Raw genomic sequence first — 23,234 nt, 5'->3', positions numbered from 1 at the left:
TTAAGAATTGTAATCTTTAAGAAAGAAAGAGAAATAATACAGAAGTAGTCCTCGGCTTACGTCCGAGGAGGTCCATTGTCAATTGTCATTCGTTATTTATAAGTGTTTGCACGCAAAAGCCTGTTGTCAAGTTCTCAGTACTTCTAACCTAGATTTCAAGCCCACACTCTATAAATTTCATTGTTTAAGGCTCATTGGGCCTGAGCCCATAATCGTCTTTGGGTTCAGGTGCAATTGTGCACTTACACTAATTTTCTCATATTTTTATTCAATTTTAAATACACTTAATGAAACATACTCTTTGTATAAGAATTCTTTCTTTTTTCTAAGGAATAAGAAAATAAATTCATAAATTTGGAAACAAGAATTCCTTTACCTTTGTACTATCCTAGACTCAGGGACGGACCCAGAATTCAAGCTAAAGGGGGTTGGAATATAAGGGGAAAAAAAACATAAATAGGCATCCGTATAGTATTAACAAACTATAAATACACAAAACTATTTTTTCTTAATACATTAAGATGCAATCACTTACCAACAATGACAAAAAATAATAATAATAATTTTTTAAAATTCTAGGCTGGTTAGGATTTTTATTTTTATTTTTGAAGTTAGAGCATTCACAGTAGTAGTGCTAAAAAATTTAGCTTTAGCACTTCAAAAAGCTTCTTTATCCATTTTACCACCTCATTTTATAATACATCCAACATCAAATGTTCTATTTTTTTACCACTTCATTTAAAATAATATAAATAACTCATTAAAATAATAAAAGAATAGAGAGAATTTGAGTTTTCTAATTGATGGAAGAGAAATAATCTTAATTAAAATATTTTATTTTATTTTTAACAACTTGCTACAATCAACTAGTATTTATACCAATATACGATAGTTTCAAAAAATTTAGTTTTAGCTTCTCAAGTAACACATGGTTTTTTGGTACTAAAATAATTTTTTTGCTATAATACAATCACCATTGTGAATGTTTTTATTGTTTTTTTTTTTTTTGGAGTTGGATAGTTGTTAGTTGAGCTAGGCTAAGCTAGTCTAGGAGGGAGGCCCAACTACAAAAAATGAAATATATAATAAGTATTAAAAAAAAAAAAAAAGGGCCCAGGGGGCTGAGCCCCCTTGGCCCCCCACCTGAATCCGTCCCTGCCTAGACTACCAATAAATGCATCACACCTAAGAAAAGTCTCCTTGAAATAAATGACACTAATGTGGCTTTTATTATTTCTTTCGCAACCTAATTAGTGGTACACTTCCAAGTAGAATATACGTAGTATCGTGCCGTAGAGGGGTAGCCCATTAACAATTGTGAGGTGTAACTTTAACTAATTTAGTTCAGGATAAAATTTGATAACAAACTTGGTTGTAGTTTAATACTATAATTGTGGGGAGTAAAAGGACCCAAGTGGGCATATGGGCCTTTGGACTGTAGCATGGAGGGCCGACCTGCTCCAGAATTAAACTCTACGAATTGGCCCGTACGCCGAGGATCCGAGGATACAGCCGAGGGCAAGCTTCTCCTCGGACAGACCCGAGAGAACTCAAAACTTCATTATAAAGATCAAGGCACAACTCTGGAAAAACTAATGGTTAAAGGGGGACACCCTGAACCTTCTAGATGCACCAATGTTAAAGAAAATATCAAGAGTAAAGGCTGCCACCTCTGCATTAAAGGCTCTGCACCTACCTCCCTGGCCGCATTAATGGGGAAGTGACCCCTGAACAGTAGGACTGAAACTTCTAGTCACTTTTCAAAAAGTATCAGGGAAGGAAGTATTTAAGGGGGGTGAAGGCCAAAGAGAGAGGGGGATCCGCAACAAAGAAAGGAACTAAGAATTGTAACTTTTAAGTAAGAAATAGAAATAATACAGAAGTAGTCCTCGGCTCACGTCTGAGGAGGCCTATTTACAATTATCTTTTGTTATTTACATGTGTTTTGTAACTCTTAGCCTGTTATCAAGTTCTCAGTACTTCTAACCTAGGTTTCAAGCCCACATTCTACAAGTTTTATTGTTTAAGGCTCATTGGGCGAGGCAACTATGGTCCAAATGGCTTATTATCAACAGAAGCTAAAACGGGGATATGATGCCCACGTTAAGCTAAGGCCGCTCGCACTTGGTGATCTTGTACTAAGAAAAGTTGTGGGCACTTCTAAGAACCCAGCTTGGGGTAAGCTAGGACCCAACTGGGAAGGACCCTATCGCATTGTTTCAGTAGCAGGCATAGGGTCATATCGGCTAGCTGACCTAGATGAAAGAATTGTACCACGCCCGTGGAATGTAAATAACCTTAGAAGGTATTATTATTAATAAAATGTGCTTTTGTTAGTTAACATTTCAAAGTTATAAGTACCTCTGGCATTCGAAGCTACTATTCTTAAGAATTAAACAGAAACTTGGTTAAGTGTAGTCCTCGGACCACAAACCTTGTGGAAATTGATATCTTATCATTTGTTAAACAGAACCCTAGTTATGTCGGGTCCTCGGACCTCCTACTTTGGGGAAATTAACATTTGAAGCTACTATTCTTAAGAATCAAACAGAAACTTGGTTAAGTGTAGTCCTCGGACCACAAACCTTGTGAAAATTGATATCTTATCATTTGTTAAACAGAACCCTAGTTATGCCGGGTCCTCGGACCTCCTACTTTGGGGAAATTAACATTTGCTGTTACCATTCTTAAGAATCAAACAGAAACTTGGTTAAGTGTAGTCCTCGGACCACAAACCTTGTGGAAATTGATATCTTATCATTTGTTAAACAGAACCCTAGTTATGCCGAGTCCTCGGACCTCCTACTTTGGCGAAATTAACATTTGAAGCTACTATTCTTAAGAATCAAACAGAAACTTGGTTAAGTGTAGTCCTCGGACCACAAACCTTGTGGAAATTGATATCTTATCATTTGTTAAACAGAACCTTAGCTATGCCTGGTCCTCGGACCTCCTACTTTGGGGAAGTTAACATTTGAAGCTACATTCTTAAGAATCAAACAGAAACTTGGTTAAGTGTAGTCCTCGGACCACAAACCTTGTGGAAATTGATATCTTATCATTTGTTAAACAGAACCCTAGTTATGCCGGGTCCTCGGACCTCTTATTTTGGGAAAATTAAAATTTGAAGCTACTATTCTTAAGAATCAAACAGAAACTTGGTTAAGTGTAGTCCTCGGACCACAAACCTTGTGGAAATTGATATCTTATCCTTTGTTAAACAGAACATTAGCTATGCCTGGTCCTCGGACCTCCTACTTTGGGGAAGTTAACATTTGAAGCTACTATTCTTAAGAATCAAACAGAAACTTGGTTAAGTGTAGTCCTTGGACCACAAACCTTGTGAAAATTGATATCTTATCATTTGTTAAACAGAACCCTAGTTATGCCGGGTCCTTGGACCTCCTACTTTGGAGAAATTAACATTTGAAGCTACTATTCTTAAGAATCAAACAGAAACTTGGTTAAGTGTAGTCCTCGGACCACAAACCTTGTGGAAATTGATATCTTATCATTTGTTAAACAGAACATTAGCTATGCCGGGTCCTCGGACCTCCTACTTTGGGAAAATTAACATTTGTGGTTACTATTCTTAAGAGTCAAACAGAAACTTGGTTAAGTATAATCCTCGGACTACAAACCTTGTCACTGTTCTTAATATCTTGTCACTGTTCTTATTCTTATCATACGTTTTATGGAAATCAGTATCTCACCATTCATTAATTTGGATCTCAAGTTCCACATTTTTAAGTGTTAAACAAATTTTTGTAAGGAATGGTCTTCGGACCTTACATCCTACTGAAAGCAATACGTCAGATTACAAAGGTTTAATCATCATGTGAGTTGTCTAACTGTGACATTATTTAATATCTAAATTAAGTTATGTGGCTGTTTTGAAGTTAGACTTATTTATTCTGTTTTCCCGTTAACTATTTGTTATTGAAAACTTTCATGGCAAGCACAAAAAGAATAAGGTAAAACAAAGACAACATGAACGAAAGTTGAATAAAAATGTTCTTCATTACTTATATACAAAAAAGGGGGAGGAGTACAAAAGATTCTATCCTAGGCCTTAAGCTTGTGCAGGGGGGTCTTGGAGGGAGCTGCTGCCAGCCTCGGTACTCTTCAACTCTAGTTCAAAGGTAGACAAAACTTGCTTCCCTTTGTCTGTTAAAGGGACGAGGGGTTCCATGTCTTGAACTTGCTCCTTCTCGGCGCCATCACACTTGTCCTTCTCTTTATAGGAACCTTTAGGTTCTGTAGGATTAGGAACAAGTTCTTGCACCACAGGAGGAAGGGCAGGAGAGGCAGCAATAGGAGGGTCTTCAATTTCCTGTATGTCTAGGGGAAGCCAAATGTTCTCGGGCTTCCTCAGCTCGGAAGCTTGAGGAACCCCTGCTGCATTCATGGCCTCTCCCCAGACCTGCTGACAGTACTCTCGGCACAAGGCCGCAAAAGCCTCTGTCAGCTGTTCTTGCGTTCTGGTTACCCCTCCTGATAGCTGACCTTCTTCGCGGCCTCCAGTGCGTGCTTGTGGGCGCGAGCCTCCTCCTTCACCCGCGTAAGCTCCTTTTCCAAGTCAGAGCGTGCCTGTTGGACTTGGGCAAGCTCGTCATCCTTTTGGCGGAGAAGCTTACGCTGCCCCTCTACTTGGCCCTCCATCGTCTTCAAGCTGGCCTTGTCACCATCTCTCTCTCTTTTCAAGTCGGCCAGCTGTGACGTGATCTTCCCGTTCTCTACTAGGGCCTAGCCTAGGGACCTTTCTGCCTCTTGCCTTAGCTCTTACTCCATCCCAGCGCGCTTCCGAGAATCCTCCACGAACTTCTCGGCCACGAAAACTTCTTGGATGGACTGCAAAAATGCCAGGAGGTTAAATACGGTAAAGTATTTACAAATAAATATAAAGTACGAGTGCGAGGTGGAACTTACCAGAGCTAAACCCCTTTTTAAGGAAAGGAACAACTGCGGCTGGCCCATCTTCTCCAAGGTTTCCATGTCCTTGGGCAGCAGAAGAGGACGCTCCAACACCTTCTGCCAAATGATGGGCGTGGCCTTGTTGGACCGCCCTAATGCTGGAGTGACCAGGTAGCTGGTGCTCGGCGCACCTCGGCCACGTCTCTGATCTCCCCGCTTTCAACTGAGCGGGCGCGCCCTTTGCCCTTGTCCAATTTCTGCTGCTGGGCCGGCGCGGGCTGTTTCATCTTCTTTTGTTTTTCACCTCCAACCCCCTCAGCCTCTGCTTTCCTTTTCTTCTTGGGATCTTCGGCTGGAGGCTTAGGGTCGGCTGGAGGAGGAGGAGGTAGTGGTAAAGCCGGGGGAACCTGGGACCCCCTTGTCCCCTTCTTCACCACTCGTGCGCCTCTTCCGGTCATAAGGCCCTTCAGCTCGTCCATCTCTTCTTCAATGGAGCTGTCGTCTAGACGCGCTATCACTAGACCTTCTATCCCAGAGGCTTCGGCTGCTTCTTCTTCCTCGTCGGAAAGAACAACGAACGGGTTTCCGCGAGGTCGTGGGGAGTCCTCGAACTGAAATTGTTCTATCTCCTCGTCCAACGTGTTCGAAGAAGACACTCGCTCCTCTGGGACATCAATAGCCTGAGAGTGCACAGCGAGGGGAACTGCCGCTATGGGCTGTGTGTACAACACTGTGTGTGGGGCGTCAGGGATGTCATGGTCGGCCAAAAAGTGGGGTCTGGCTACGTTAATTCTCCTACGCCTTCGGTCACCCGCGATTATTGCGTTCTCGATCTCTTAGAAGTCTGAGGAGACGGGATCGTACCCAGAATCAAGTGGGCTGCCCTAAGTTGTAAGTCTCCGCTAACGAACACCTCGAAGCGTAGCACTCTATTCAAATCTGCAACGTTGCAGTGGCTTAAGCGTGGGCGCACGTTTTGCTTATCTGTAAAGAAAAACATCCAAATAAACAAACATTGTCAGATTTGTAGAACATATAATAAATTAAAGTTAGACGCTCAAGTAAATGCGAATGCACATGCCTAGATGATTTAGGGAGTTATGGCGGGGGAAGTTAAATCCTAAGGTGTCGCACATGGATCTCCCCACTCAACTGGGCAGTGGGGGCTGTCGTGCCAGTTGCCAGAGACGATGAGGTAGTCATCCTTCATGCCTTTATTGGACTTGGGCAAACAGGAGATCAACCTAACTACGCTGGAGCGGGATTTGATGTAATAACCTACTCCAGTGAGTTTGTGGCATTCGTACATAAAGACGACATCATGCCACGTGAGGTTCAGACCCATTTGCTCGTTTAGAGCATCAACGCTTCTTAAGACCCTAAAAACGTTGGGAGCACACTGATCGGGGCACTACCGGTGGTTGCGGAGGTACTCCCTGGTTACGGGTTTCATTAGGAGGGTCATCCCACCTTCTACGAAGGCCACCATGGGGATGATGACCTCTCCGGTTTTCCTAGAACCGGCCACGGCTTTCGCCGGACAATATTTTAGACCTACGTCACTGGGAATATGATATTTGGCTCTAAAACCTTCCATCCCAGTGGCGGTATCAACTAGACACTTAAACTTCCCCATTGGAAAGGAACGAAAGGCTAAGTTCTAAGAGGGAGAATGGTTATAAGGGGAGCCGAGGACAGGGTCCGAGGAGAAAGGGTTAAGAAAAAAAGGAATAAGAACTTACAAATTTCAAGTTGTACGAATTTCCACGGATTTCTGTAGACAAAAGGTGATTACTAATGTTTTGATGGGATTAGCCTCTGAGGAAATAAATGAGGGCGTAGGTTCCCGAAGCGTCACGACGTGCGGGAAGCGGCCTCGAAATTGCATTTGTCTCGCCCAAATTTTCATGGAGTAACAAGGGCCGTTGGATGCTCATCTCACCGTTGAACGTGGGGGACAAGGTGTAACTTACGGTAATAAATGCGCGCGTTTTTGAAAATAAAACCGCCAAGTGGCATCCTCTGGAACGCGAAACGGTTTCCACACGTGCAGTTATTTACAAAACGTGTGGGGTAAGTCCTTGTTGAATCAAAACCCTATTTTTTCTCATCGGATGATGAAAAATAGAGTTTTGAGGGGCTATTGTGAGGAGTAAAAGGACCCAAGTGGGCATATGGGCCTTTGGACTGTAGCATGGAGGGCCGACCTGCTCCAGAATTAAACTCTACGAATTGGCCCGTACGCCGAGGATCCGAGAATACAGCCGAGGATCCGAGAATACAGCCGAGGGCGAGCTTTTCCTCGGACAGATCCGAGAGAACTAAAAACTTCATTATAAAGGTCAAGGCACAACTCTGGAAAAACTAATGGTTAAAGGGGGACACCCTGAACCTTCTAGATGCACCAGTGTTAAAGAAAATATCAAGAGTAAAGGCTGCCACCTCCGCATTAAAGGCTCTGCACCTACCTCCCTGGCCGCATTAATGGGGAAGTGACCCCTGAACAGTAGGGCTGAAACTTCTAGTCACTTTCCAAAAAGTATTAGGGAAGGAAGTATTTAAGGAGGGTGAAGGCCAAAGAGAGAGGGGGATCCGCAACAAAGAAAGGAACTAAGAATTGTAACTTTTAAGTAAGAAATAGAAATTGTAAGTGCACAATTGCACCTGGCCCCAAGAACAGTTACGGGCTCAGGCCCAATGAGCCTTAAACAATATGATTTGTAGAGCGTGGGCTTGAAACCCAGGTTAGAAGTGTTTAAGGATTAAATGACAAGCCAAAGATTGCAAACACTCGAAAACAACGGGGAATATTGTAAATTAACCTCCTCGGACGTAAGCCAAGAGTTGTTCTTAGATTATCTCTTCCTCTTTTTTCTTTTCCTTTTAGATTACAAAGTAGTCCCCCCCCCCTTTTATTTTCAGTTCTAGATTGCTCCTTAAATACTCTTCTTTTTGATACTTTGTACACGTGTTGCCCCAATTCCCCCTTAGCCTAGATATTTCTTTTCTCAGTGCCTTTGAATAGTAACCAGAAGTTTCCCTTCCACTGTTCAGGTGTCACTTCCCCATTAATGCGGCCAGGGTGGTATGTGCAGGGTCTTTAATGTGGATGTGGCAGCCTTTATCCTTGGTATTTCTCTAGCATCGATGCTTCTAGGACATTCAAGGGTTCACCCCCTTTTACCATTGGTTTTCACCGTGTCATTCCCTAACCTTTACAATGAAGTCCCGGAATCTCCGATGTCCGTCCGAGGGGAAAAATCATCCTCGGCTGTACCCTCGGATCCTCGGCGTATGGGCCGACCCATAGTACTAACAAGTTCTAAATCCAGGAGCAGGTCGGCCTTCCTTAGCATGGCCCAAAGGCTCATATACCCATCAGGGTCTTTTTACTCCCCACAGAAATAATACAGAAGTAGTCCTCGGCTCACGTCCGAGGAGGCCTATTTACAATTATCTTTTGTTATTTACATGTGTTTTGTAACTCTTAGCCTGTTATCAAGTTCTCAGTACTTCTAACCTAGGTTTCAAGCCCACATTCTACAAGTTTTATTGTTTAAGGCTCATTGGGCCTGAGCCCGTAGTTGTCTTTGGGTCCAGGTGCAATTGTGCGCTTACAATAATTCTACTCAATATCTTTTTATTGGATATGAATTTTGACAAATTCACCATTAAATTACATTTCCTTCTTATATCCTTCATAGTTGCAAAATTTCAAGAAGATCAAAGATTAATAGCCATATCACCAATCAAATATTTAAATTTCAATTTTTTATATTTTAAAATTATACATAAGAAATAAGTTTATGGATTAAATAGTAAATAACATCTGATTCACACGAAATTTGATACGTATGCTAAGAATATAAAGAACTTGCAACGTCAAAAAAGTGGACATTGCTGGCAAACTAAATTGAGTATTGGTAGAATCTTTTGGTATGTATGAATTATAAAACAGTTTGACATTGACCATTATTTCAAATAATATGTTTCATTGGATGATTTTTTGTTTCCAAAAACTAGTTTTTAACAGGGAAAATAAAAAATATGTTTCTTATATTTTCAAAATCAAACACATGATTGGTTAGTTAAAACCAAAAATTGTTCTATTAAAAAAAAGAAGTTTGAAAATAATAATAATAATAATAATAATTTATCACTCTATGTACCACTCTCTATTCCACTCTATGTACGACAAATTAGAATTTCCATCCGCAATTTATACCTAATTTTTTACCTTTTGTTTCATTTGCCAAAAATAAGAGAAACAAAAAAGTCATCCCCTCTAGTCTCCACCACCAACCTCATGAAGTTGCCACTTAACTTCTGGAAGTTTGGGAGCTTATTCGATTGCCAACACTTGTGCAACCATCAGATCGGTTTTCTTGGGTTAGAGAATGTCAAATGGAGTTCTTATGGTGGTGTGGCTTGCTTGGGTTAGAGAACTAAAGACCTGGGGTGATTGTTGTTGTGATTGCCTCTCACTGGTGGTGTTGCCAGAGGTTGGTGGTGTTGGGAATTCTTTGGGGGGTTTTTTTCTCTTATTTTTGGCAAGTCGAATAAAAGACAGATTTTTTTTTTTTTTTTTGAGAAAAAAGGCAGAAAATTTGGTATTAGTTGACAGATGTCCAGTTCTTATTAATTTGTGGCACATGGAGTAGAACAGAGAAAGTGGTACTTAAGATCTTGATTCCCTTAGGGGTGGCAATTTGTGTTCTCGTGTCAGGTTCAAATCGTGTTGATCTATGAGTATTCATTTATATGAATCGATACTAACCCAACACATTTATTAAATGGTTAAGATTTCTCAACCCTAACAGAACCTGTTTTTTAAAATGATCAATTTTTATCAAATACAAATTTTAGTATTAACTTAATTGATCTGAAACAAATAGATTTTTTTTTATAAAAAAAAAATTGAAATTCAGAATTACCAAATAACTGCATCACAAATATTCATTCAAAATAAAAAATATCTCAATATCACAAATAGTTAATCACAACATGTCAAACCCCATTGTCCTCAAACCCCATTTTCCACAAATAGTTAATCAATATCACATTGTCCTCAAACCCCATAATTCTCTTTGGCAATACATGCCATTTGTAATTTCCTGCATGTAATCTCATAGTAAACTATCTTATCAATGAGGTCGCAAGTAAAATAAGAAAGTACATAATTCATTAATTCAAAAAGTATTTAATGTATTTCAAAAAAATAGAAAAAATTATAAATTATTTATACACTTTATTTTCCTATAATTACTCTTATACCATAATAGTTCATTAAACCAAATAATATTTAGGAGACATCCTAAAAATATAAAAGTAAAATATTTTTAATAAAAAGCTTCTTTATTCATTTTTATTAATGATTTATGGAAATTAGGGATACAAACTTTTCTTTTTCTTTTTAGAGAAAGCATAAATGTCGATTTCATGGTTAGAAGTTAAGAATCCTTTAATTTTTATTTTTATTAATGATATATATACTTAATATAAATGAGAAAATAACATATATTAGATCATGATACAAAAATATTTTGTGTGTGTGCATATACACACACTCATGTTACTCTTTGGATTTAATTTTCTATATATATTTAACTTCATTCCCCTATAGAAATTTTTTAGCTCCGCCACTTAACACAAGCTTAGCCATCCTAGAGTTGGCGGTGAATAAATATACCTAGCCTTGCATGCTTATAAAAGCCATTTACCTCGAGGCTTCATGAAACCACAAAACTTCTATCAACTCCAATGGCCACACTACTTTTGTACCCGGAGTTACTTGCAGCAATATTTTTATGCCTCCTTTTTCTTTGTCATTGGAGATGGAGCAAAACCCGAACCATCACCAATTGGCCTCTTGTCGGAATGCTCCCGAGCCTTCTTCAAAATCGGTTGAATATCCATGAGTATTTAACCTGGCACCTACAACGTAATGGGGGCACTTTCGAGTTTAAGGGTCCTTGGTTCACTGACACGAACATTGTGCTCACTAGTGATCCCATGAACCTCCACCACATTTGCAGCAAAAACTTTTCTAACTACCCAAAAGGGCCGGAGTTCCAAGAGATTTTTGAAGTTCTGGGAGATGGGATTTTGAATTCTGATCATGACTCATGGAGATATCAAAGGAAGCTACTTCAGACATTGTTAAAGGACAACAAGTTCAAGTTGTTCTTTGAGGAAGTTGTCAAGGGAAAGGTGGAAAAGGGCCTCATTCCAATTCTTGATCACGTCTCAAGTTTGGGAATTGAGGTTAATTTACAAGACATTTTTCAACGGTTCACCTTTGATAGTATTTGCTTAATGGTTTTAGGTCACGATCCAAATTGCCTCTCCATTGAATTCCCTGAAGTTGCACATTTTAAAGCGTTTGATGAAGTTGAGGAAGGTCTGTTATATCGACACTTTGTGCCAGAAAGATGGTGGAAGTTACAAAGAAAGCTTCAAATTGGATCAGAGAAGAAGCTATCGCATGCCTTGAAAGTTTTGGATGAATTTTTATACGAATGCATCTCAACCAAGCGAGAAGAACTACTGACCCTGAAAAAGGAGGAACTAAAATTCAACTTGCTTACAACTATAGTTATGGAGGATCAGGAAGGAGAAATGAGTAGTAATATTACAAAATCCAACAAGTTTCTGAAGGACACTACAGCTAATCTCTTGGCAGTAGGTAAAGACACTATAAGTGCTGGACTTACGTGGTTTTTTGGCTTGTTGCAACACACCCATCAGTGGAAGCCAAGATTTTAGAAGAGATCAAGGAGCATTTGTTGGACAAAAAAAAGTCCAAGGACCTAAACATAGACGAGCTAAGTAAGCTAGTCTATCTCCATGGAGCGATATGCGAATCCTTACGCCTTTTTTCACCTGTAACTTTAAGTCTAAAATGTTCAGTTCAATCTGATATTCTTCCTAGCGGTCACTCTATCAGGCCAAATACAAGAATTTTAAACTATTTTTACGCAATGGGAAGGATGGAGAGCATATGGGGTGAAGATTGCTTGGACTTCAAGCCAGAGAGATGGATTTCAAAGCGTGGAGAAATAGTGCATGTACCATCCTTTAAGTTCATAGTGTTTAATGCAGGACCTAGGTCTTGTTTAGGTAAGGATATGACCTTCATTCAAATGAAAATAATTGCAAGTGCCATCCTTTGGAATTATCGTGTTCAAGTGGTTGAAAGTCATCCTATTTCACCGAATACCTCCATTCTTCTTCAAATGAAACATGGTTTGAAGGTGAGGATCACCAAAAGATTTGTTTGACAGGGAAATTACTGAATTAGATAAATATAGTTGGAAGTATCATTTCCGAATAAATATAGTTTGTGTAAGACACTTTGCTGTAATCTAAATCTTTTGCATCATTTTCTCTATTCTACAATTCAAAATTTGCCATGTGTCCACCCATTTAATCAACTCCCTATTTTATGCCTTTTCTTATTTCACTTACCTAAAATAATAATATAAAAAAAATACTCACACGTCTCAGTACCACCATTGACCTTTGGCGCCACTAGTCACAGCCATGCTTTCGTTGCCACAAAATTTGTTAAAAAACTGTAATTAAACAAATATTTTTCTCTCATGAAAAAAATTTATAAAATTAATAAAAATATTTTATAAATTATTTTGTGTGAGAATTTACTTTCGTTAATTCATTACATACTTAACGGAAAATTTTTAATGAAATTGGACAAAATTCCTTTTTATACAAAGAGTTTGTAAAGAGCATTTAACCATTGGTCACCATGAAAACAACCCAAATCCACCAAAAACCAAACAAATTTGCAACAAAAATCATCTAAAAAACCAACCCAAATCACCCAAAAAAAAAAGCTGTAAGTGCACAATTGCACCTGGACCCAAAGACAATTATGGGCTCAGGCCCAATGAGCCTTAAACAATGAAATTTGTAGAGTGTGGGCTTGAAATCTAGATTAGAGGTACTGAGAACTCGATCACAGACTATGGTATGCAAACACTTGTAAATAATGAATGATAATTGCAGATGGACCTCCTCGGACGTGAGCCGAGGACTACTTCTGTATTATTTCTCTTTCTTTTTTAAAGATTACAATTCTTCCCCTCTCTCCCTTGGTTACAGACTGCCCCCCCTAAATACTTCTTTTTCTGATGCTTTATCCACGTGTTGCTCAAATCCCCTCCCCCCTAGATATTTCTTCTCTTAGTGCCTTTGAATAGTAACCAGAAGTTTCAGTTTTACTGTTCAGGGGTCATTTTCCCATTAATGCGGCCAGGGAGGTAGGTGCAGAGTCTTTAATGTGGAGGTGGCAACCTTTGCTCATGATATTTTTCTAACACCGGTGTATCTAGAAGGTTCAGGGTTTCCCCCTCTTAACCAACAGTCTTTCCAGAATTCTACCTTGACCTTCGTAGTGAATCTCCAAGTTCTCTTGGGTCTGTCCGAGGAGAAATTCACCCTCGGATGTGTCCTCGAACCCTCGAAGTATGGGCCGATTCACAGTACTAACAAATTCTTAGCTCAAGAACAGATCGGCCCTCCTTGCTAGAGCCCAAAGGCCCAAATGCCCGCTTGGGTCCTTTTACTCCCCACAAAAGCCATTAGAGGAAATTAAATAAACCCAACACCACTAGAGAAAAAAAAAAAAAAAAACACAAAACACAAAACATCCTCACCATCTGAAACTCACCACAACCGGAAGGAAAAATAAAATCAGCACAACCCACCAACAAGCAGTCAAAATCAACTCAAGACCCACATAATAAACCCAAGCCAAAAATCAATTAGCCCATGACTCAAGTCGTAACCAACAAGGTTGATGGTGAGAAAGTGGAAGATGGTTTCAATTCAATACACGTAGGGTTTGTCTAGATACCGCTTATTTTGCTAAAAATTGAAAACTTATTGCTAAAAACACTGTAGCAAAATTATTTTTAAACTATAAATAGTGTCATGGGACTCAGGATTTACTGCTTATTGCTTTGTTTTTCAGTACTTGGCTGGTCCGTGAACAGTGTCATAGGCAGTAAAAAAACACAAAATGCAAAATCTTAGCTTAGCAAACGCACGCGTAATGAAACAAACTCTTTGTATAAAAAGGAAAGAAATTCTTTCATTTTTTTTAATGAATAATTAAGAAAATCAATTGATAAAAGTAGAGCAAAAAGTCTTTTACCTAAGTACTACCCTAGACTAACCTATAAGTGCCTCACTCCTAAGAAAAGTCTTCTTGAAATCAATGACACTAATGTGGCTCTCATTTTTTCTTTGGCAACCTAATTAGTTGTACACTTCCAACTCCAAGTAGTTTCTCTATAGTATCGTGCCGTAGACTGTAGAGGGATAGCCCATTAATAATTTTTTTGATGAATGATAGCCCATTAATAATTGTGATGTGTGACTTTGACTAATTCGATAAATCACATTATTACCACCGCACACCCTTAGTGCGGTGATCACTCCACAAGAATAAATATTTGTGGGGTGTGAGAGTCAAGGGCCGGGGTTCAAGTCTCGAGAGGGAGCTTCACACACATATACACTTAGATTGGCCTAGAGTAGAAATTATATCTTGTATATAAAAAAATAAATAAAAAGATAAATCACATTATTATTATTATTGTAAGCGCACAATTGAACCCGAACCCAAAAACAAGTGTTGGGCTCAGGCCCAATGACCCTTATACAATAAAATTTGTAGATAATGAGTTTGAAATCTAGGTTCAGGATATTGGAAGTTGGTTAACAGGCTAGAATGCCCCAAACTGTGCAAATGATAAACGAATATGACAAAGAGACCTCCTCAGACGTAAGCCGAGGACGAGTTGTACGAATACTCTCTTTTTATACCAAAGTTTACAATTCTTAGTTCCTGTTTTTCTCAGCATAAAGTGTCGATTCCCTTCTCTTTCCTCTCTTGTTTCCTAATATACTTCTTCTTTACTGGTTCATCCACGTGTCATACAAATCTTCCCCTTAGATAGTTGTCCCATCCGCCACCTTCTTGAAGTCTTCAAACAATAGCAAGAAGGCTGAACTGTACTGTTCAAAGGTCATTTCCCCATTGATGCAGCCAGGGAGATAGATGCAGGGTCTTTAATGTGGTGATAGTAGCTTTTTCCTCAGATATTTCTCACACATCCTTGCTTCTAAAGGGTGCTTGGATCACCCTCTTACCCATCAGTTTTTTCAGAATCTTGTCTCTAACCTCTTTAGTAAGTCCCAGGGTCATTGACGAGCCTGTCCGAGGAGACATTCCTCCTCGAACAACTCCCCGGACCTCTGTAGTGTAAACTAACTTGTAGGCCTAAAAACCCCGGATAAAAATAAACTGGTACCAACCGATCAGGCCCAAAGCCCAAACGTTTATTCAAGAGCTTTTACCCCCCACAATTATTATTATTATTATTATTATTATTATTATTATTATTATTATTATTATTATTATTATTATTTACATTTAATTTGACTTCTACAAGTGATGGGGGATTTTCATTCCGTTATGGTGGGACGAAATTATTTTCTTTCTTAAATTAATGTTAGTACCACAACCCTAACACCCTACAGTTGGCGGTAAATAAACACATCCAACCTTAGCAATTAGTAACCTAATAATTAGTACGCAGTACACTTCAAAGTTCCAAGTAGCATGTAGTTCCAATTAACACTGCTTTGTTAGTTCTTTAATAATTCATTTTAATTATTATTTGATTTTCTTTGTTTTTCAGTTTCTTTTCATTAAGATAGAAATCATACTCTAAACAAATCTAAGTGTATATGTATGTAAAACTTCTTTATGCAAACTTTAACTTTGGTCTTTGCCCTCCCCAACTCCACAGGAACTTGTACTAATAGTTTTTGTGGAGTGACCATTATACTAAGAATGGGTGGTGCTATTCGTTTTTCACTTTCTAATGATGGAAAAAAGTTATTTTACTACACTTGTAGTTAGTCACATTTTCATTTGTAATATAAAATGACTAAATAGGAAAATGAGATAAAATTGTATAATCATTGTGATGCAATACTCTAACTAATTCAATTAATCACATAATTACACTACAAGAAATTCGGGTTTAGGCAACATTTTTTTTAGCGACATTTTTAAATTCGACGCTATAAGTGGTACACTGCGACGTTTTTGAAAAACACCGCTAAAGAGTGAGCATTAAGTGATGTTTTTTGGAAAACGTCATTGTAACTCAAAACAATAGCAACGTTCTTGAAAACGCCACAATAAGTGCAGTTTTAGCAGTATTTTTCTATTTTATAGTGGTGTTTTAGAAAATGTCACTATAGGTATTACTACCCCAGCATACTGCAAAAGGAAACGTTTTGGAAACGTCGCTATAAGTTCCCTCTATCTTTTGACTTTTCCATACTAACTTTTTCCCCTCTCCTTTTTTTTTTTTTTCACTTCGTTTCCCACATTCCCAGAGTCCCACTTCTCTTCTTTTTTTCTTTTTTTTCCACCACTTTGGTTTGCTTTCTTTTCTTTTGTTCACTTCGTGTCCCACACTCCCACTTCTCTTCTTTCTTTTTTTTTTTTTTTTCTACCTTATCTTTTCTTGGCTAAAGGTTCCTCACACAAAATTCAAAACCCTCTCTTTCTCCTTCTCTCTCACACAAGCGGCTCTCTTTGTCACAGCCGCCGACACTGCCCAGCCCAGCCACCGTCGCCACCCCTTGGCCCTCTGCCGCCACCTCACTCCCTCTTCTCCCTGATCTCCATGGTTTGACTTCTTCTAACATGAATCTAAGGTATATCCATGACCCACCTTCTAATATCTTTGGATTTTATTCTATATTGATAGGATTGCTCTTTGATGTTGTGGGTTTTGTTTTGGGGGTTGTTTTGTTGTGTTTGTTTGGACATTTAAGATCTGGTTGGAGGTTTTTAATTTAATGGGGGAGAAATGGATTTATTGTTTGGCAACAATGTGAGTTGGGTTTCTTGAGAAATCATTTGGGTTTTTTATTTATATGAGAGATTGGGTTTAATTTTTGAAAGAGGGTTTTTTGCATTTTGAAATGTCTTTGGCATATGAGGTTGTGATTGTAGTGTTAACTATATATTTTTAAAAGTAATGTGAGCATGTGTCTTTTGCTTATCAAGTATTTGATAAATTTCCTAAATGAGTTATGGGATTGAATTTCTTGGCATGTGTTGTGATGATTGTTATATGAGGTTATGAGTTGTAATTCTAGTTATTTATACGTGCTAACACATGTAGCTTTAAGATTTAATCAAGTCTCAAAGATTTTGGCATGGTGTTAAAACTATAGTATTTTGTTTTTGAGACTTTAAATCTGTTAGGGACAGATTTGAGTCAGATGCACTACGTGATTTTCAATAAATTATAGAAATATTATTTTGAGCTGAATTTTTTATGGTGTAAAGTTTTTTAGACCCCTTAAAAACACAATTGAATTAACCTAGTTAACAAGCTAAGTTATTACTTAGTCCCAATTCCAGATCTAGGTTAACACAATCATATAATCATATCAATGTAAAGTACAGAATATAAAAAACACAAAGATATGATGACCCAGGAAAACCAAACCGGTAAAAAACCTGGGGAGCATTTAACCTAGCTATCCTCAAGATAAAACTGAATCCACTATGAAAGAATTGAAGTTTGTACAATAGTAACTTAGACCACTAACATCCTATTGCTACCCACCAATAGAAAACTTACTGACACGACCACGTGCAAGCTCCGAGACCACGGACTCCTTCTTTCTTGGATTCTCCAGTAAGTACAAGCACTCCCGCTTGTGTATCTTTAAGCTCTTATGGCAGCAACTGAATAATCATCAAGCTCTTGAAGAAATCTCCTTCTTAATAATCCTAAGCTTGTGTGAAGGGAAGCACCTCTTAGATCTCACTAGAGATTCACACAAACAACAATATGAGCAACCTCAAAAACGTGGCTAGGGTTTTCCTTTTATACCTAGGGTAAAACATAAAACCCTACACGTCATATGGGCTTAGGGCTGAGTTGGAAATTCTGCAGAAAAAACAATCTGCATGACTTTCGATCGGTCGAGTCTAATTCTCGATCAATCGAGCCAGACAGATTTACACATTAACTTCTGCAGTTAACTCGATTCCAACTTTACATAAATGACATACTTTGAGCAAGTCTAAAACAAGACTAAACACCTATTTTGATCATAGTTTGCCAATAATACATATTAGAGTTCTAATACATTAGTTCCTAAGTACTTAGAACCTAACATATGGTACATACTAGACATATAAGGGATTCTCCATATTTAATTTCAAGCTTTTTGGATAACACTAAGTGGACCAAAATATTTTTTAAAAAGAGCTGACCTATTGCAAATTTAATCAGAAAGTATGTTTTGAATTTTGAGACTTTAAGGAATTTACTACAAGCTTTTGTTGTGTGATTTATCTTGTAAGTTCATATGTGCTTTCTTTAACAAATTTTTTACTTTGTCTAATTTTATCATGGTTTGGTAATGACATGCTTTGCATTAAGGTGGTAAATGCACATTGTTTGTGGTAGGGAAATGAAAGGTTTTGGTTGTGTTATCTATGAGTTTCTTGTACTCTTGCTTGGTTCCCATTTGGGTAGGGGTACTCGTCTTAGGATGTTTTTAGGCAAGATTTTAAAATATTTAGTTAATGGTCATGGAAAAAGTCTATTTAAGTTTATTAAGGTGAAAACTATATTCCTCTTTATGGATATGTCTTCTAATAATGAAACAGAAATTGACAAGCCTTCTTATTACTCTAGTGGCTTTTGCTTATAATGAATTGCTTTGTGGAACTCTAATGGTTAATGATGAAGAAGGTATTTATGACTTCTGTTGACTGTAGAACTGAAGAATATTCTATTTTTGTTACTAAGTTCTACGACTGATTTGTTTCTGTTACAATATTTATATGTCAAATTTTACAATACACCTTCAAATTCTTGCTCACTCACACACGCATGCTAACACGTGGAGAAAAAAGAGCCCTACATTCACCACATCAACATATCAACTAGAAGTCTCCACTTCCATGATCAAGACAAACCATTTTAGTTGATGTGTTATAGTCTTCGCAGATAAAACGCTCAATTTCATCAATGACTACGAACTACATTTTGAGTTTATAAGAAACTTGTGATTTATATCTTCTATAACTAAATCACATACATTGCATCTCAAGGACAATAATAATGTCCAATTAGTTTATTTACAAATAGTCTCATATAATTAAATTATTTAATTATTTATAACATGTCAATAAATTGGATTTTAGGGCATAAACCTTAACACATTTAACCATAACAACTATTTTTTTTCTTTATATCTATCCGTTGTTGATCTTGTTGTCTAATGTTGAGATTTCACCCTAAGCTTGAGGGAGAAGTGCTAAAATACAATAAGATATACGGTAAATACATTAAATTGTGGTTTTGCAAAATACCATGGACTATCGTGGGTAAGGTCCATATTAGGCGTAATTTATTCTTATAAATACTCTTCGTTGGGTTTCTTATGAATAATTCAATATAATAAATATATAGTTACTCAAGTCTTTCCAGGGTGAAGGAATGCCATTAAATAGGCCAAATCAAGTAAATCATTACTTCCACTCTCTATTTCTTTTTTTTCTCTACTAGTCACAATTTCAAAAATAAATTCTATTGACATCTTTGATTGAGGGGAGAAAAAGTTACACTCCTATTCAAATATGAAAAATTTATAAAATTCAGTCATGTTATACTACCTTTCTGAAAGCAAAATTAATAGCAAAGATAACATCAAAATTCAAGGTTAATTGGCTTCTTCTTACTAAGAAAGAATGTTAAGGTTTTAACAAAGGACTCCAATTCAAAATTTTGGTTTACTAGTTCTATTTTAATTGTTATAATTTTAATATTCATGTAAGTTGGCATGAACCACAATTAGAATCAACGGCAAATTTATATACTAATGCAGTAGTCATTTGTTAGGGACATATGTAATTGGCTAATCATTTGACAAAATGCACTTTACTTGTAATTGGGTAGATCTAGGATGGGTTTAAGACTTCAAGAAACATGATATTCAAGTCAAGTGTTAAAGCCATAAAAATCTAACCAAGAAACAAGTGAAGAAGAGCTGTTCATTAAACTTTGACAGCAATCTCGACAAAAAGACTTCTACTGAGATTTAATGTTGAAACTCGACACAAGCTGTTTCTGTCGAACTTACAAAATTAGAATTTTCAGATCTGATTTTCAGCCCATGCTTGTATATTTGTATAGGGTTTCTTTTCTCACAACCCTAGACATATATAAGGCTGATTTTAAAGGCCGTCATACAAGAGAATGGATGCAGAAAGTGTCATAGTTCATTATTCTCTCTGAAGAAGATACTGTTTTTACGCCAAGAATTTTGTGACCAAATAGCTCCCTAATCTTCATTGTTGATGAATTGAAGAACTTTGCAGCCAACAACCTCTTCAAGTTGCTGGAGTTAGTTACGTACTAGGATCCGTGCATCATTGGTTAGTCATGTACTGAGATTCGTGCATTGAAGGGAAAGATTACCGCTACAATACAAGTCTAATTGGGCATTGGGATAAGGGTTCAACTATAGGTTGGTATTTTGGGATAAGCCAAAAGGTTTGGTAAGATTCCTTATACTTGTAACCTCTTGTGATTGATAATAGTGGATTCTTAGGAGTGGTGACCTTAAAATCACCAAGTGAGGTTTTGCCTCGATAGTTTTCCCCATTCGTAAACAAATCACCTGTGTCAAATTTATTTTTCGCTGCATTTAGTATAATTGGTGATTTGTTTGTGCTACCATGGTATTGCATGTAATTTGATCTAATTAATTAACTTGGGTAATTAATTAATTTGTAAAGGGTCAATTCATTTTAACCCAACATCATTAACTACATTGTTATTCAAATATTAATTGACTCATTTTTATATGATACATATGTTAAATATTTAGTTCTTAAAGGTATTGAGAAATATAAAAGGCTTAAAAAGTTCTACAAGGTGAAAATGCATGTGTGAATGTGTGCAGGTATCGGTGTTGGCCTTTTAGTCTTGCTTGTGGGAGGTTCTTGGATATATTGGGGACTAAGAAAAAGAAAGCTTATTGAGCTAAAAGAAAAATTCTTCCAACAAAATGGTGACTAACTATTACAACAGAAACTATCTAATCACCGAGGTTCTATGGAGACAGCCAAAATTTATAGTGTAGAAGAGCTTGGAAAGGCCACCAACAACTATAATGAGAGCGGAATTCTTGACAAGGAGGTTATGGTACAGTTTATAGAGGAATATTACCAAATAACAAAGTGATTGCTATTAAGAAGTCCAAAATTGGTAGTCAATGTCAGGTTGAACAATTCATAAATGAGATAAATGTGCTTACTCAAATTATTCATCGAAATGTGGTTAAGCTATTAGGTTGTTGTTTGGAAACAGAAGGACCCTTACTAGTTTATGAATTCATCACAAATGGGACTCTTTCTAACCATATTCATGATAAAAGTCGGTCATGCTTACTTTCATGGGAAAAGCGTTTAAAAATTGCAGCAGAAACTGCAAGAGCACTTGCATACTTGCATTCTGCAACTTCTGTGCCAATCATACATAGAGATGTTAAAACCGCAAATATATTATTAGATGATAACTTCACAGCAAAAGTGTCTGACTTCAGAGCTTCCAAGTTGATTCCTCTTGATCAAACAGAATTAAACACATTGGTGCAAGGAACTTTCAGGTACATGGACCCAGAATACTTCCATGCTCGTCAACTAACAAAAAAAAGTGATGTCTATAGCTTTGGTGTTTTTTTGGCAGAGCTTCTGACTGGTAGAATGGCATTTTCTTTCAATATGCTTGAAAGTGACAGAAGTCTAGCAAAGTGCTTTGTTTCTGCAGTAAAAGATGATCACTTATTTCAAATTCTTGAGGATCACGTTGTCAATGAGGGTAATATTAAGCTACTAAAGGAAGTTGCTAATATTGCAAAAAGTTGCTTAAGTGTGAGAGGCGAGGATAGGCCTTCTATGAAGGAAGTGGTAATGGAACTGGAGGGCTTGGTTATCATGGAAAAACGTCCTTGGGGAAATGCTAATGTCAATACAGAAGAGATTGAGAACTTGCTCAATGCACCTACGCAATTCATTCAACATTAATGTTCGCACAAATTGTTCCAGTAGTACAAATACAAGGTATGATAGCATCATCAACCAAGTATTGAAACCGTTGGATGGGGGGAGATAATTAGTTAGTCCACCGTAGTATACTTGCATCAATTGAAACTAAATTATCGATATATGTAATATGTAGCTACAATCATTATAGATTAAATGATAGAATTGGAGGTGCAATTGAACTTATGTACGACATTATATTTGAATATGTAGATTGGTTCGTTTTGTGTATGACATTATACACATGTTGTAGACCAGATAAAATTTTGGCACATGGTGAAAGGAACATGCATTCCTACCGAAATGTCTTTGTGGTTTTATTTTTTCTTTTTTTGAAAATTTGATAATTAGAATAGGAAAATTTGAATCTTGAATGTTTTTACCAAAAATATCAAATACAAATTGAGTTATAAGACACTTGACATTTTGGTAATATTCAATATCATCTAAGTCATACCACTTGATATTCTACTTTCAGTGGTCGAAGTAGATCCCACTGAAGGCCCTGCATAGGTGAGCAATCATGTTGCCCAGAGTTGTCATAGTGTAAAGAGATTTAAATATCTGCTTTAAACTTCCACTAGTGATAGGATTCCCTTGCCTAAATCCCCTACTAGTCTAGCTGTCTGGACTTACCACCAATAATAATCAAGATCTCAACGAAGACTATAGAGACACATTCTGCGATCCAATGATTGAACTTTTCACTGAATCCAAGGTTGCACAAAACTAGCCTTAATTAGAAATCTCCATTTGACTCTATTAGAGGCCTTTTGGTGGTCTAACTTAATAGCTAGCATACCGTCCTTTAGGTTTCTCCTCCTGATGCTATGAAGAATTTCTTGGAGCACTACTTCATTCTTTGCAAATTCACTCCCAAGGATACATGCTGATTGATTAGGGGCAATTTGACTCCTTCATCATATTAAAATAAGCTTGATGATCATTTTACACACCACATTACGAAGGATTAGTGAATTATTTTACCTCTTTTGGCATTCTTCAATGTTGAGGAAACTAGCAACTACACTCCCTGTTACCCCTCCCCCCCCCCCCCTTGTCTCTCTCAAATACTTCTTGTAAAACAACAGTAAGAACCATCCAGACTTGGATGCCCCACCCTTCTTAATCTCCCGCG

The 23,234-nt window shown here is 37.5% G+C and overlaps 2 pseudogenes; both read left to right on the top strand.

The window, feature by feature from the left end:
- The first annotated feature begins 10,659 nt into the window (after positions 1–10,659).
- LOC142626380 (alkane hydroxylase MAH1-like) lies at positions 10,660–12,274 on the top strand (annotated as a pseudogene).
- Positions 12,275–18,643: 6,369 nt separating this feature from the next.
- On the top strand, positions 18,644–22,166 carry LOC142625548 (wall-associated receptor kinase 5-like; annotated as a pseudogene).
- The last annotated feature ends 1,068 nt before the right edge of the window (positions 22,167–23,234 follow it).

The sequence above is a fragment of the Castanea sativa genome, chromosome 2 (genome assembly GCF_040712315.1).
Source record: "Castanea sativa cultivar Marrone di Chiusa Pesio chromosome 2, ASM4071231v1".
Taxonomy (NCBI): Eukaryota; Viridiplantae; Streptophyta; class Magnoliopsida; order Fagales; family Fagaceae; genus Castanea; species Castanea sativa.
Note: the sequence above shows the minus strand (reverse complement) of the source record. Positions and strands in the feature narration are given on the sequence as shown.